Consider the following 16,160-nt stretch of genomic DNA (forward strand, 5'->3'; position numbering starts at 1 on the left):
AGTCACAGTCTTAGGATGTTATCCAGGATTTATAATATGATGGGTAGGAATTAATATGAGGAATTTACAAGAAGCATATTAAGAGAGCTTTTGAATTAGTGCAAATTGTATATATGAATATCTATGCTACATTCTAATGTTTTTCATTGTGATGTATCAGCTTGCTAAATGCTTGTGGTTGGTCAGTGCACAGTTTTTGCCATTTATTATTCCAGGCAGTAATAGCACACAGCTAGACTGAAATGTATATTCATACTAGTGAATAACTGCAGATGCTAAGATATACCCAAAACCCAAGCCTGCTTTAAAAGCTGTAGATGGAATGGTCCAAATTGCTCAGATAGACACTGTGTTTCTGATGCTAGGTGTTGTGGTTTAACCCCATCTGGCAACTAAGTACGCAGCCACTTGCTTACTGCAAAACACAGTACTGTACCAGCTATGAGGAAAAAATTAACTCTGTCCCAGCTGAAACCAGGACATAAGCCTGAGGGCTAGGATAATGGTCAGAGATAACTGTTTTTATAGAAGCTTGACTACAAAACCTATTTGGGAAAATTGTTGTTAAGTACACCAATTTCTTATGTTGTTATTTTGTTGTTGTTGTTGTTGGTTTTAATATCTATATATTGACAAATCTTTACTTAAAGGTGGGAGGTTGATTTTGTTTTGGTTTATTCCCCCCCACCCCAAAGAATTTATCTTTAAATTTTCCTCAAGCACAAGAGTGTTTTGGGCTTTCTGGGAGATTTACATTTCACCTTCAGCCTGAGTCAGAGCATCTGTCATTCGGCAAAGAGAAACACCTCTCAGAAACTCTCATAGCTCTGGAGGAGACTGGTGTTGAAAGAGAGGATTTTACATGTTGGTTTTTTTGTTTTTTTTTTTCTCTGATTGATGGTGCATTTTTCAGAATTCAATAATTGGCTCCAAGAAGAATGAAAATTTTTGTTATATTTACACCACCCCCCCCCCCCCCCCCCGCCCCACCCCCCCCCCACCCCCACCCCCACCCCGGTAACTTTGTAATATCTCAAAATTGCCTTATTATTGATGCTGATATTCAGTCCAAACAAATGGAAAATAAAATGAAAGCTCCATTTACAGGAGGCAATATAAAGTCTATTACAGTACCATTCACAGTTTAGGAAGAGATACCTCAAACTCAATGTCAAGCATACAGTTCTCTGTTGTGTCTTCTGAGCATGCTAGAAAGGAGAAGGTTGAGACCTGTAAGCACAGCAAAACTAATATCTTACGCATGATATTGCTGGAGTGTGAAACAAAAGGATCAAATTTTTTTCCTCCTACTCATCTGTTAGTTAACTGGCACAGAAACAGCAATGTTGTAGTTGGACAGAGAATTCAGTACTTTAAAAAAAGCTCAGGAGGTTATAAAATCCTTCATTAGTTTCCGTGGAATATATTTTTGCCTCTCTATTTCTGAAGTGTAATATACTTGTGGACAGACTGTCTTATTTCTACTCCTGGCTTCTGCTCAGCTGTCAGTTCTTGTTGTCATTCTACACTCACACAATTAATTTATATATATATATATTTATTTTTATATATTTATATATACATGTATATATATATGATACACAAATTCTATTTATATATATTTGTAGACATAGATACTTAAAGTTCAACACCATTTGAATATTATTTGAATGAAAAATGAATATTTGAATATTAGACAATATTTGTGTAAGCTATTAAGATTCAGAAATCCTAACCTACAAAATGTATTAGTTTGCTAGGGAATGTTTACAACTCATGTTCAAATCAGTTCTTCTTTAAAAGTCATCACAGTAAAATAACAAACTTTGAATATTTCAGAACTAGGACAACTCACTGTAGATTTACTTGCCCTTCAAGTGGTGTTAACATCAGCCATAATTATTTATTTTTTTAAACTAACCTGAAATTGGGAATTGCAAGTACTAAAAAACATACAGGCAGATTGGAAGGATTTTCATTCACACTATTTCATTATTTCTAAGACAGAGATGTATTCACTCATGTAAAGTAACTATTTCTAAGAATGATTAAGTGAAAGCTAACTGTACTATGTCCTTGAAAACTTTCTGTAAATAAATTAATTGTCTGCAATTATCAACATATATTTCAGAAATAGAATGTGGGTTGGTTGTTGTTTTTGTTGAGGTTTTTTTGGTTGGGTTTTTTTGTTTTGTTTTGTTTGGGTTTTTTTGATTATCTGTATCTAGATAATTCAGAAAAAAAAAGTTTCAAACTACCAAGGAACTGTTTTGACCTTATTTTATGTAAAAAACATTTTGAAATCTCTAGCTTTTTAGAGTAATCTGATCTTAGTACACAGTGGTGGAGTTTGTAAGAAGCCATTTAAGCAGAAGAAAAAGATACACCAATCTACAGGTTTCATCTTGCTCTGATCCTGAGCAGTTTGTAAACTCAGTACTTAAATTCTCCCTTTATCATTTGCCAGGCTGAACAAAATTGTCTTTTTTTGGTTTTGAGCTTGTTTTTTCTCCCCTGATTCTGTGGCAGCTCTTGTGGAAGTAAAGCCTGCTTCAAACTGCATAAAGGTAAACCTCTTCAATGAACAAGTCAGACCACTAAAAAAGTGAAGAACGGTGCATTAAAGGAAATGCACTGTTAGTTTAAGAGTAGACAGTGTCATCATTTTCCTGGTCATAAATATCTTCAATTCAGAATTTTCTTAAAAACAAGAAAAATATAGTAAAAGTAGTCAGTGTCAGATTGACTAGAATATCCTGTTGGATGATTATCCACTTGATACCAAACCACCTATACAGGCAAGTGTAAGAATTTCTGTCTTCTATAAATCAAAAACTGTCCAGTGTAGAAGAATGCATTGAAACCTCCAGCTCAGGGACTAAGATCTTTTAGCTGACAGGGCATGAAAATGCCTCAGTGTGAAGGTAAAAAGATTGTTCTTTATTTTCTGAGGTAAAGGCTTTAACTTTCAATTAATTTTTGACTCTTAAACTGAGCTACCCTAAAGAATACAAACTTCAACTTAAATTTATGTGTTTACTTCATAAAAATGTATCCCCAGTTACAATATTTCTGAAGGCTGCATTAGAGATTTTAATGTTTAAACACTTTGCCCATAATTAATGTGCATGCACACACACGCTAAAATTTATAAATCCATTCTGGTTGTCATGGTCTCAGTTTTTTCTTTAAGAAAGTATTGAGGTTTGTGGCATAATTAGTTGGAGGGAAGAGTAATAATTTTAGTTCTGATGGATATCAACCTCTAAAGTGTTTGAATGGATTAAATATTATATTTGTATTGTAGTGTTACAAAATACCTAGTGGGAAAATTAACTACTGGAAGAATTAAGTGTTCTGCATAAACTGAAAAATATCGAGTTTGCTAGTGTTTTCCACAGAGCTATACTCTCAGGAATTTTTAGGACCGAAAAATGAACTTCAGCTATCTTTCCATCCTCTTATTTACAATAAGGAGAAATTAAATAATGAAAAAAAGAAAACAATATTGCAGAGGGAAGAAAGAGTGAGAAAAGTTAAAACCATTTCTTGGATGCTTTTTATTGGTTTACTTTTCTTGGATATTATGCATTTGGACAAGTTAAGAAGATTTATAGCATTTCTTTCCACCCTTGTTAGCACAGAGTTCTTATGATGGTAACTTCGATTTTGACACTAAAAATATGTTATGATGATGATGATGAGACATTACCAAGACAAGGGAAATAATGTTTATTTGACAAAGAGGAATGAAAACTACTATTATACAGTTTTCTAATTGCTTTTCTTTGTCTTCTTTTTTCAGAGGATGAGGGAGGGCAGGATATGATTAGCCTCTCTTTCTAAACCAGGAATTTTCAGGGAATTCACAATCAAATCAGATAACATGGACAATTTTGTATGGATACGACGATATTTATCACCTGAGTGATATCCATCAGGCATGTCGATATGGCTCCCTGTTTGTATACTTATTTAAGACCAGATTATTCCATCCTTAGTGTCAGTGATTGTACTGCAGTTTGTTGCTTTTACTTAAATATGTCCTATCTCTTGATCTGAGTTTTTTGGTAGAAACAGAGACAATATCTGTGTGATAATTTGCAAACAGTTTGGGTCACAGAAATTCCTTCCAGGAATCCCTTCAGCATTGGCCACATCTATGGCAGTACCTAAATAATAGTAGAGCAGATTGAACAGAAAAATCACTTAGTTTAACTAATACAAAAATTCTTTTTCCTGGAATTTGGTAGCTTGCTCAATAAGCAGCATCAGAACACCTTTGTCTAAAACTATCAGGAAATTTTAATGAGAAAATGTAATTATCCAGTTAGAGTCTGGCTACCAAATCATTTAATGAAAAGTGCCTCACAAGCCTCAGTCACCTCACAGGTTTGGGATATCCACTTAAACTTAGTAGAAAAGATAAAGACCAACAGGATGCTGCTTTCTTCTTTTGTAAGAGGATAACTACAGACTGAGATCAGAAAGTTTTTCACTAAGTCACCATGAGAAACAAGGAAATAAACCAAAACCATAGGAGAGAAGGAAAATTTTAAACCAAGAGGGTCTTCCTCACAGCCCTTTTTTATCTAGACAAGAAGTTTTCTGCAGATTTGATTTCTGAGGAAACAGACTATTGCATGAAAGTACTTGGCTATTTATTCATGTTCTCTCACCTGTTTTAAATGGAACCAGAAGTTTTTATCATCTTTATCCAAATGGTCTCCTATGTCTAGCTTTTGGGCTATGATAAATTGAGCAGTGCGGACTAATTCCAGAGAGATTTTTCTTGGAGAGAAGCAGCCACTGCACTATTCTAAACAAGATGTATTCTTTCCCCAGTTATAGCTGGTGCAAAGGCTGCACCTTGGTGCTTTCTCTTTGCCTCTCAGAATGTATGGAAAGGGTCTGAGAGGTTTTTCTCTAGTTCCCTGTTTAAGAAGTCTATATAGTATCTAAGCATGATCAGCCTATGCAAGTTTATCAGGGTAACCACATTTTGTCTCTTGCAAAGTACATAGAAGAAAAATCTTATAAAATAAGATCAGGGTTTTAGTATTCACTGCCTTTCTGCTAAACACAGAGTTTTTAGACTGTAATAAGAGTATTTATTTTTTTCCCCACCATCCCATTTAATTTGCCTCTCTACTTTTTTTCTTAATAATTCATCATATTTCTTCCAGTTTCTGTAGTCTCATTAGTACTACTGATTTCTGAGATTTACTGCCCTCTTCATCTAAGCAATTTAGAAGATTTGACTTATTAACCATTGCTATTAGCTGTACCTGATTTATGAGAATCAAATTACTTTCTGCTAGTTTTTGTTACCTTCCTTCTCCGTTGTGTCTTGACAGATAGAGAACTTTTCATATTTACTCTTCTAAATTACCACTGCTGAAGACTTTCTTACTCTTAATGTACTCTTCTATTGGAGATTACAAGCTGGTATGTAATTTGCATGAACTGCTTTCAAGATCTGCTTCTACACATGACAGTCTGCTGAGCTACTGTCACAGGCAGAGTATTAATACCTCTTCCCATTAAAGGCACAAACTGTGGAGGAAGCACACGGAGGAGTGATGGGTCAGACTAGTGGTGAAACTTCTTCCCTTACACTTCAACAAAGCAGAATGTTTTTGCAAAGCTATTGTCATGACTGGGTTCATGGAAAATAAATGTTCAAAACAAGCAAATAATATTTTTTTCCCAAATGTGCTGTCATCTCAGAGAATAATGAAATAGAAAATAGATTTGCTAGAAGGGATAACTTTCTGAATATCAGGATACCTCTGAACTCAAGTGGTGTTTGTGAGATGCAGTTTCCAAAGCCAAATATTGTGTCTGAGGTGATAGTCACTTCTGTTGCAAGTGACAAAAGTCACTTTTGGCTACCAGTTCTACAAAAGAATAAGCATCCATTGCATAGCAGTAGGCAATTAAACTAAATATATGATTTTGCTCCTTTCTGTCATGGTAAAGTCTGTAGCTGAATCAAGTATGCTGTGTCAAGTATGGTAGGAATTTTTTTGTACCTAATGATGTATCTTAAAAGCTTTTATCACAATATATCCCTTCAGTGAAGAAGGAGGGTCCCAACAGCTTTGGTGGGAAGAAGATGGTTTAAAATATTTGTACTTATAAACCACTTTCTCTGCCTTTTGCTTCTGTCAGGGTCATGATGAATAACTCAGGCCTACATTTAGTTTCATTCTGGTTCACTGAACACAGATACACACACGATTTTCCTGTCAGCAAATTTGGGTTAAGCAAGTAACTGTTCATTGCAAGGTATTGTTCCCTGTGTTTTGCTGATTTAACCATTCAGTTAGTATGATCTTGTCAAGTCCTTAATCCAAGTTTACAGAGATTATAGACCAAAAAAATGTTTCTTTTTTTTCACCTACTATGTCTATCTTGTGGTAATTCTTTCATGTGCAGATTCTACAATATGTTTATATTCCCCAAGGTGTTCTACTCAAGGCTCTTTTAAAAATAAAGAATTCTTTTTGTCTGTCTCTTCTTTGAAATGCACAAAGTTGCCTCAGTTTTCATTGCATAATGAACCACTAAGAGCTGCTGAATGCAGTGGTCTCCATAACCCAATTGGATCCCACAAACTCTAGCTTGACAGCTGGAAGACTGCTGCCTTTCTGTGCCATCACATCCATGGAGCACCAAAGCTGAGAATGTGTAACCCCCCCTCCCGCTGCTGGCCCAGTATCTGACCCCCAAACCCAGGTCTTCCCTAGCTGCCTGACCATGGAAACCATGAACCCTTGAGGTTTGTGGTCCCAGTCCCCTTGCAGATGCCTAGATCTCTGAAGATCGGCTAGTCAGGACTGAAGTGGGCCAGTGTTTCCACAGAGTCACACAGAATAAATGTGTCACCCCCATGTGGCAGCTAGAAATAGGATTTAAGAAGAGTAGAGGATAGACTTCAGTGATCAAATGTAAGGATCAGTCAGACAGACCTACAGACAAGTCACCTGTTTGCACTCAGCAACTTTTATCACTTTTCCCCTAGATTTGCCCACATTTATTCCTTTCTGATTGTCATGGGCAAAAATATGTATTTTTACTTAATATTGTTCCAATTAACCTAGAGTTTTAACTACAGATTCAAACAATGGAAAAACAAAACCAACCAACCAAACAAACAAAAAACCCCAAACAAACAAGAAACCCAAAACATTAAAAAAACACTTAAGGGACCCCCTTTCCTTCCCTTTCCCCAGGCTCAACTTCAGTACAACAGCTCCCCTACCCTCTTCCTGTCCACCTCTCCCTGTCTTCACCACACTTCATACTCTGCCCCTCCTAGTCCCTTTAGTGGGGCGATGGGCAGTGCAGGGGGTCTAAGCATAATGGATTCTTTCTGCCACTCCTTGCTTCTTACTCATTTACCCCAAGTCAAGGACAGGTTTCTGCACTCCATTGTCTTTTTGGGGAAGTACTACTACTACTTGTTGCTCTCTGACATGCAAATTGTGTGGTCTAAGGATAGATGAGGTGGTTAGCATGGCTTTTTACTCCTAAAATGTTGTGGACTCTTTCTGAAGTTTCATTGATATCATGCCTTACCTAAAGTATAGATAAAAAATTATGATCAGTGTAATTAAATTTCAAACTATGTAACTTAGATAAATGAGAAATGTATTGTTTGGTCATTCAAGAAACATATCCTTAAATGCACAATATCTGGAAAGATAAGAGTAATATTTGGCAAGATAAGACAGGCAATGTTTCAGAACTTCTTTCTTTTAGTAGAAGAGTATAAGATTTGTAGAAACATTGCAGGATGGGACTTCTGAGTGGCAGCTATTTTGGATTCTAAGCGATAACACCAGCGTGTAAGACCAAAATTAATAACATTGTAGAGCAAAGCCACAGGAAAGGAGCAGAAAGCAGACAAAACAGAATTTCACTTGAAAAGGATTGCAGACAAAGAAACAGTAAAAGCATATACAAGCCAAATTATCCCTACAAACAATACACTGCTGTCAGCCCTACTAAACAGGGGAAGCAGTAAGCCTCATGATAATTTTTGTGCAGATGAATTCAGATAGAAATTCCTGCCTTGTTCTCCATACTAAATAATGTATTTTGAAAAGCTTGATTTTTTTTTTAGTAAGATATTAGTACTGTTTTTTCAACTCTTTATGGGTCAGAACAGCCGGTGGACAGCTACATAGAGAGATAAGTACTAATGTAGAAAAGGAACAGATTTTGCCTCTCTTTCCTGGCCTAGTTTTTTCTTTCTATACAAAGTGTGTTTTGTTGACAATGACTGCTTTTAAATTTGTTTCTACTGTTCACTGTTTGTACCTCATACTCCTTAGGGGACAGGTACTGAAATTAACATTTAATATTTTCTTTGCTGTTATCATCAGTAAGCTACCTGATAGAAAAGCTACTCTCACTTTCTTGGGGTTAACTTCTCTGGATAGTGTTCTTTCTGAAATATTTTTTTTTTCTTTTGAAATGGTGTAGATTTTAGTTAGTCTGGGGACTAGTTAAACTGCACCCTTTTTTTTTGTGTGTGTGTGAACATATTTTCACTGTGTGTGGTTAATTATTAATTTGTTGTACTTAAATGATGACTGTTCATTACACACAGCCATTACATTTTGAAACCAAAAAACGTGACTCTCTTGTCATCTTTTATTTTCTGATTTTGGTTTGAAATAATTATCTCCCTTTGCTGGAATCATCAGTCTCCATTTCTGAAATCTGTTGTAATCCTGCTTCTTTTATGATGTCTAAATTATTTTGAAAATTTTATGAACATACAGTATTTTGGGATCTTGATCAGAATGCTAATGCAGATCATTGGTGGCAGTTTGGAAAATGATGAAAAAGGCGTTACTTCGTTAAACTGGATTACAAACCAAAGCTAATTTTTTTATTTAAATCTAACGGAGCTCACTACATTATTCAAACATCAGGAGTTTCTGTGTTAGTGTTACTGATGATATTTAAATGCAGGAGACAGATAGTATTTTTCTTATTGGGAAGTGGTTAAGGAACATAAGGTAATTCTCCACCTACTTATCTAGTAGGCCTTATTCCCATTGCTTCCCCCAAATCCCCAGTTCAGATCTGCAACTCAAATTTTTTATTTCTTTTTGCCTTGCTGATGTTTGCAGGTACAGCTCTATTATGGTGATACCTATGCAATTAGTTTTCATAGGACTTTCTACATCCATTAAGCATCTTGACAACCACTGCCTGGAGATACCATGACCTTTAAAAAAATTATTGCACTTATATAAAGGAAGCAGAGTGTACAGGATAAAATAATACCACATACTAGAACAACTATTACACTGTGAAAACCATTTTTGTTTTCAGGTTCAGTTATGTGCCATCAGGACTCTCAGACAATCACAACGATGTTTAAGACTGCACATAAAAATAGCACCCCATGCACACACCAACAAATGCATACATAATTAAAAACCATTTGAGCCATGTGGAGAGAAAGGCATGTCAGATATAACACATGGGACTGATCTGCATTTCTATAAATTTAATCAGATAGTTTGTCAACTTCAAAAGAGAATTGATGCAAAATGTATAGGTAGAAGATTTGCTTGCATTAGTCTTTATATAACACGGCTGTGTGACTCATGGATTCCCTACCTGTTACCTTTGTGTGACTTTAATAAAGAAGAATGCAAGCCATAAGATCTAGAGGGAAACCAAGGGAAGATCAGATTTCTCTCTTGGACAATCCAGAGTTGATGTATTTCTGTCTGTTATCAACAGATTGTTTGTGGTTCTGAAAGCAGAGAGAGATCAGTCTGCTTTGAATAGGTGCTCTTGTGAGACAAGAAAAGAAGGGAGGAAAAAAAGCTGTATTGGGGAAAAGGTTCTCGTAATAGATTGCTGCACTGGTGGAGCAGGTATAAGGACAGGACGATATTCAGTGAGAACATTTTGAGGATAATCAGTCACAGGAATATTAGAGATGCCTGAAACTACTGTGAATTCTGTTATCAAGGTCAGAACAGTGCCTTTTCTTTTTATAAAAAACATATCTTAGTAATAAGACAGCATTAAAATTTCCATTTTGAAATGGTACTTGTTATGAAGAAATGAGTTAATTTCTTCAAGTTTGACATACAAAGTCTGTTAAGAAGCTGTTTAAATGTGAATTCCAGAGAGATACATATAGATTTCCTAGCAGTAAACCCAGGTTACATTATTATGTTGGAAATTTGAAACAAGTGTCTATACTAATCAATGAAGTGAAATGACATTTCTTTATACTGCACCAGAGTTGCATTAACTAACAGTTGCAAACATCTTAAACCATAAGTAGCAGAGAATATACAAAGGGACATATTTTCTGGGAGAACAGAGATACAATTGAGTTGGTGAATTGACAAGCTCTAGAAAGAGATATGTGCAACCATCCTTAATTGTTTCACAATAATCAGAAAGTTACACAGTGGAAACTATCAAAACTCAGCCTTGTAAAAATCAGTAGTTATCAGAAACTGCACATCATGCTTGCTTTTGTTTGTTTGCTAAATGATAATATTGTTGTATTTCAGTACTGATGGGACAAAAAAGGTTTTGGAAATGTGCGATGTCCAGAAGTTAATTTCATATGTTTTCTATTTAAATATTTACAGTAATTCAGGTCTGTCATATTTACCATAGTTCTCAAAGACGAGGCAAAAGAAAAGCATAAATGTGCAGGAATAAGATAGCTACATTTTTAAACCACCGATGACAGTTGCCTCAGAAATGGTTCAAATTTGGTATGAAAGTTCATCTCAAGCTTTTATTCTAAATATGATTATTATGAAGAAGTTTAAGTACTGATATTTATTTGTATTTTTAGTCCAACTTATGCTTACACTAGAACAGAGATCCTAAAACTACTCTAAAGTTTAATGTGTTAACATGTTCTTCATCTTGCATGCTTTTACTACCCAAGACTATGCAGTGGTATTCAAGAGTTTCTGTGTACCCTGTAGTCTTATTGTAGGCCCTTTTAAATATGATGCACAATGGAGAAACTGGCCCTTCTGCCACCGCTATGCAAGTCTCCTGCTTGTAAGCAGGACAGATTTCCCCCAGGTATTGGAGTTTAAGTTCCTTGGCCACTGGGTAGCACTCCTGGGCTCATTTTGTAATGCTGTGATTTCTTCATACCAGGGTCTAAAGGCTGACAGTTGCAGCTCAGACTGACCCTTTTAGATATATTTGTTTAGAAAAAAAAAATCAGGGAGTTCTATACTGTACAGTGTCAGGAGACATGCAGTGCAATGCACTTGTTCCACACACATTTTTTTTACAGTCATCCCAAGATGACAGCTTGCAGAGCAGGTGTGATGGCAAATTGTTCTTTTGCAGACCATGTCCGAGGAGGACTGCAAGAAAGAATGATCTTCAGAGTACTGGTAGATGTCCCTTTTGTTGGTGGGCATGATAATGCCCTGGGACAGGGCTGGTGAGAGTTGCACATCCACAGCAAACTGCTGACAAGATTAGGAATGGGAGAGAAGTAAAACAAATGTGTGTAAGGGCAGAGAGAAGTTGGGTTACATATTCTGTGAGAGAGATGATATGTTATTGGCATTTCTCTGAGATCTTTCTTGCTAGCTTTGAGCAGGAGGAAATGGAGAATTCCTTGCATGTGAAATTACTCCCCTAGACAAAAGAGAATCCCTTTTGAGGGCAATCAGCAGAACATAATTCTCGTTTGCTCTGTGCCTGGGGTATGTTATGTTGCTGGTAACAGAGATCATGGCATGGTATTGAGGTTTTTTGGATGATTAGGGGCTGCTTCTCTGGCTATACGAGTGTCTGGACTGCCTGCTGATGTACAATTATACCATTATCTCCTATATTGGGTAGATGGATATTAGACCTCCTTTGTACAAAATGTTCTAGTAGAAATCTGCCTGAGAAACAGTGGTGGAGATCCTTGCCCATGCCAGGCCATCCTGTGTTGGAAGAAGGGTTCGCCGGAGTCAAGAAGATGCTCAATATGAGTTACGCATCTTGCTCAACTTTATTAGTTTCTAACACTACTTATATAGAACCGATACACATGCATATTCGTAAAGCAGAAATATAATTGGTTAGTAGTCTCTAAACGTGCGCGGTTCTCACACCCCTAATTATCATGACTAAAATAAGCATTCTATCCATGTAGCTAATTGTGTTGCTGTGCTTCAGCCTTGTAGTTTGTTACTCCCCATTTTCCCATACCAGTCCCTATCTTACTTGGCCCTGCACCTGCTTTCCCAGCAGCTGTAGCTTGTTACAGCCACGGCCTGTTGGCACAACATAATTACTTGGTCTCAGGATTCAAGAATAGCTCAAGGCTACCTTTCTTGTTAACTTCAGCACAGCAACTTCAGTACAATTCTGATTACAGGCCTATTCTAATACCAGGCCTGGATTGTGCAGATCTTCAGAGATTCTAAGGCCATGGTTCTGCAGCCATTCTTCTACAATCCTGCTTCTGCTTTAGAGTTCACAGTTTCAGATTTTTCTACGCAGACGGTGTCTATTTTATACTGAAAACTGCCTGGAACTTCCCCAATCTCCAGATGATGTGCCAACCACAAGGTTGTTCTGGAAAACTGTGACCTGGGTGCCCAAATAAGAGGTAGGGTAGAAATTGAATGTGTGTGATTTCTTTTTGCCAGGGAGGGATATAAGTATTAATTCTCATGGGAGCTGAGACTGGTGCTGCACTAGTGTGTTGTATAACCTTAATGAACTGTGTTTCAGTTATGGACTGCATGTGAGGTCTGGGAGTTGTAATCCCAGTATCACTGCAAATTAACGTATGACATCAGTTTTGAAACTGGTGCATGTCCTTTCTTCATGTCGGAAAGCATATGTACATATAAAGTCATACCTAGCTGTCATGAACATTCTGTACTGAGACCTGCAACTCCCTTCTTTGTGATGATATGTTCTGCTATTTGCTGGCAACAATTGCCAAAAAAAGTATTTCTGCACTAATGCCAGGCTGCTTTTTCAAATAAACGTAACAGCCTATTTGGTGAAGAGCTCCCTTTTCACTGCAACACCTTTTTCCTCTGCAGCAACAGCTATCTAGTCTCACACAGCATACCTTGTATGGGAATAGTCCCTCCAACTCTTCCATAAGTCTGTCTCTCTTCCTTGCAGAATTTTAAAGAAAACATGATAGTCACCGGAGCTGGATTTCTCTTCTTTGATGGTAAGACCAGTTGATGGGTTTAGAGAAGATTGTGATTGTGAGGAGAATCATTGACTTCTGTGAAAAGAATCCCTCTACTCTATAGTCACTTGTGCTTGGAAAAGGGTATTTCTGTGCTCCTACTTTTCTCTGGCTTCAATAGTTTCAAACCCCACACTTCAACAACTAGAATTTACTGCCCAAATGTATTTTAATTGACAACAAATTAATTTTCCCAAAGCCAAGTATGTTTTGCCAAAGATAGAAATTTATATGTGATCTCCCTTTCTTTATCTCAGTCCATGAGCTTTTTCATTCTATTTTCTGTTTCTTTCCTGTGAAGAGGGGGATGAGAGAGTGGGTTGATGGGAGTTTTGGTGTAAGCCAAGGTCAACCCACCACAATGCTAAATTCAGCTTTATTAAAAACTAGTTGCATATTATTCTAGTGACATATGTATAGATTAACCTGAGACATCTGGTCTCAGGGCATTCCTAAGTATAACACAAATCACATGAATCGTTCCTGTAGCAGCAAAATCTTCCCTTGACTTCCACATATGACTGATACATTTAAAGTTATTTAAAAAGGACAAAGGTTTTGGAATGGCAACGCTCAGAACAGAAATCCTTCTCAACAAAGCAATTCATTCAGTGCAGGATGAGGAAGTCCTTTGGCAAAGATGGAAACCAGCTATATGATTTGATCCAGTGGTAGGTACTAGCTCTTGACTGGTATTTTCTCAGTAGTGACTAGGTTGCTAGAAAAACACCTGTGTATCCCATGTGTAACTAGTATTCCAGGAAGGTCTTGAACATGTACACAGAGAGATCACACTATGCATGTTCGGCAAGATGCATGCCTGTAAATGCTGGGCATTTGGTTTTCTAAAGCATGATGTTTATTGCAGAGATGCAATTCATTCATTCTTGTCTGAGACAGTTTAGAAAGTGGGAAGCTTTTTCATCTGCTCAGGGAAATTAAGTTCCTTTATTTGTTGAACAGAGGCAGCTTAAGCAGCTAGCAGACCTTATTATATAAGTTCTACTCGATGTGTTCACATCTGTGCATATTAAGAAATTAATAATGGACTGTACTTAGAAATCACCTTAGTATGTCCAAGACAAATACATGGAAAATAGAACTGTAACATTCCAGGGAGCCATATTATTAAGACTGGTGAAACCACCTTCTGAAGAAAAGAAAACCAACAATCAAAACCCAACCAAACAAAAAACACAAACCAAAGGACTTACTCTATGGTTAATTTTTTTTGACAACTGATAAAATTTATCTTAAAAATCCGTAGACTTTTGGCTCTGATGCTTTATCAGAAGACTATTCTGAAACTTCCCTCCTTGCTGTACTTAGTAAAAAGCAAACTCTTCTTCAGACTTTTATTTTGCTAAAAAAAAAGGCTAAGCTTCTCCAGAATACATTTTTTAGAATTTTTGCAGGTTTATGAGGGTTTTCTCTGCCTGTCTGTGGCATGAACAACATACTCTGGGTTAAAAAACAGTTTTATCAATGACAGCTCCATAGTTTCCAATCATAATAGGCTGCAGGGAGGGCTTGCTTACATATACCTGTGAGATACCACACAGACACATAGTTGTTCTTGTAACAGCTAACTCTTTCCTCTTCTCATTGTCCTAATAGATCTCTTCTACATCTGTCACACATCAAATTCTTTCCCAAAGTCTGTGTAATTACAGAGTTTTCATTCTAACAATTTCCTTGAACATTAACACTACTTAAGTGTTTTGCATATCTGTTTATGTAGAAGGTGTGTCAGAGAGATTGTAAAGTCTGAATGTCAACAGTTGTCCTAGTTTCAGCCGGGGCAGAGTTAATTTTCTTCTTAGCAGCTGGTGCAGGGCTGTGGTTTGGATTTGGTGTGAGAATGATGTTGATAAAACACTGATGGTTTTGGTTCTTGCTGGGTGATATCTATACTAAGTCAAGGACTTTCAGTTTCTTGGTCCTGCCAGTGAGAGGGCTGGAAGGGCACGGAAAATTGGGAGGGGACACAGCCAGGATACCTGCCATGAACTAGCCGAAGGGATATTCCATACCCTATGATGTCATGTTGAGTATATAAACTGGGGAGAGAAGAAGGAGGGGAGGACATTTGGCATTATGGCATTTGTCTTCCCAAGTAGCTGTTACACAGGCTGGAGCCCTGCTCTCCTGGGGATGGCTGAAGTGAAGACACTTCCCTGTCTGTGGGAAGTGGTGAATGAATTCCTTATTCTGCTTTGCTTGTGTGCACAGCTTTTGCTTTGTCAATTAAACTGCCTTGATCTGAACCCATGAGTTTTCTCACTTTTACTCTTCTGATCCTCTCCCTCATCCCACTCTGGGGGGAGTGAGCGAGTGGCTGTGTGGGGCTTAGTCGCTGGCCAGGGTTAAACCATGACAAGAGTCTATTTGAATAGGTGTCTTAAGAAATCTGACTTCTAAGAATCATATTAAGTCCCAGGAAAAGAGGTATCAGATACCATAATATCAGCATATCATAGCATCTTTCTTCACCTTTCTCTTGCTTTTTCCCCATAAAAATATTGGCATTCCGCTTCTTGATTTTGCCCAATAAACTAAAGTTAATGTATAAAACTATTGGAAAGCAAGTGATGCTTCATGTTTATAATAAATTTTCTTCTTGAGTTGATAATTCTAAACTTTTGTAAATCTCTGTTGCAATTTATTTTCTTTTAATTAGATTAATAGATGAGGACTCAGTTGCATAATCAACTTTTCTCTGTCCTCTACACCACAGCTATTAAGAAAAAGCAGAAAAAAAGATGTAATTCACTATACCGTTCAATATTTATTTTCCAAATACAGCCCAGGAATGTCAGCACTACTGGGATTGAGCTGAAAGGTTATTCAAGATGGCTTACCATGCTGACCTTTATTTATGACTGGAGGAAACAAGTCAGTGAGGGTATATGCTATTCAGATT

The sequence above is a fragment of the Falco biarmicus genome, chromosome 3, assembly GCF_023638135.1.
Source record: "Falco biarmicus isolate bFalBia1 chromosome 3, bFalBia1.pri, whole genome shotgun sequence".
Taxonomy (NCBI): Eukaryota; Metazoa; Chordata; class Aves; order Falconiformes; family Falconidae; genus Falco; species Falco biarmicus.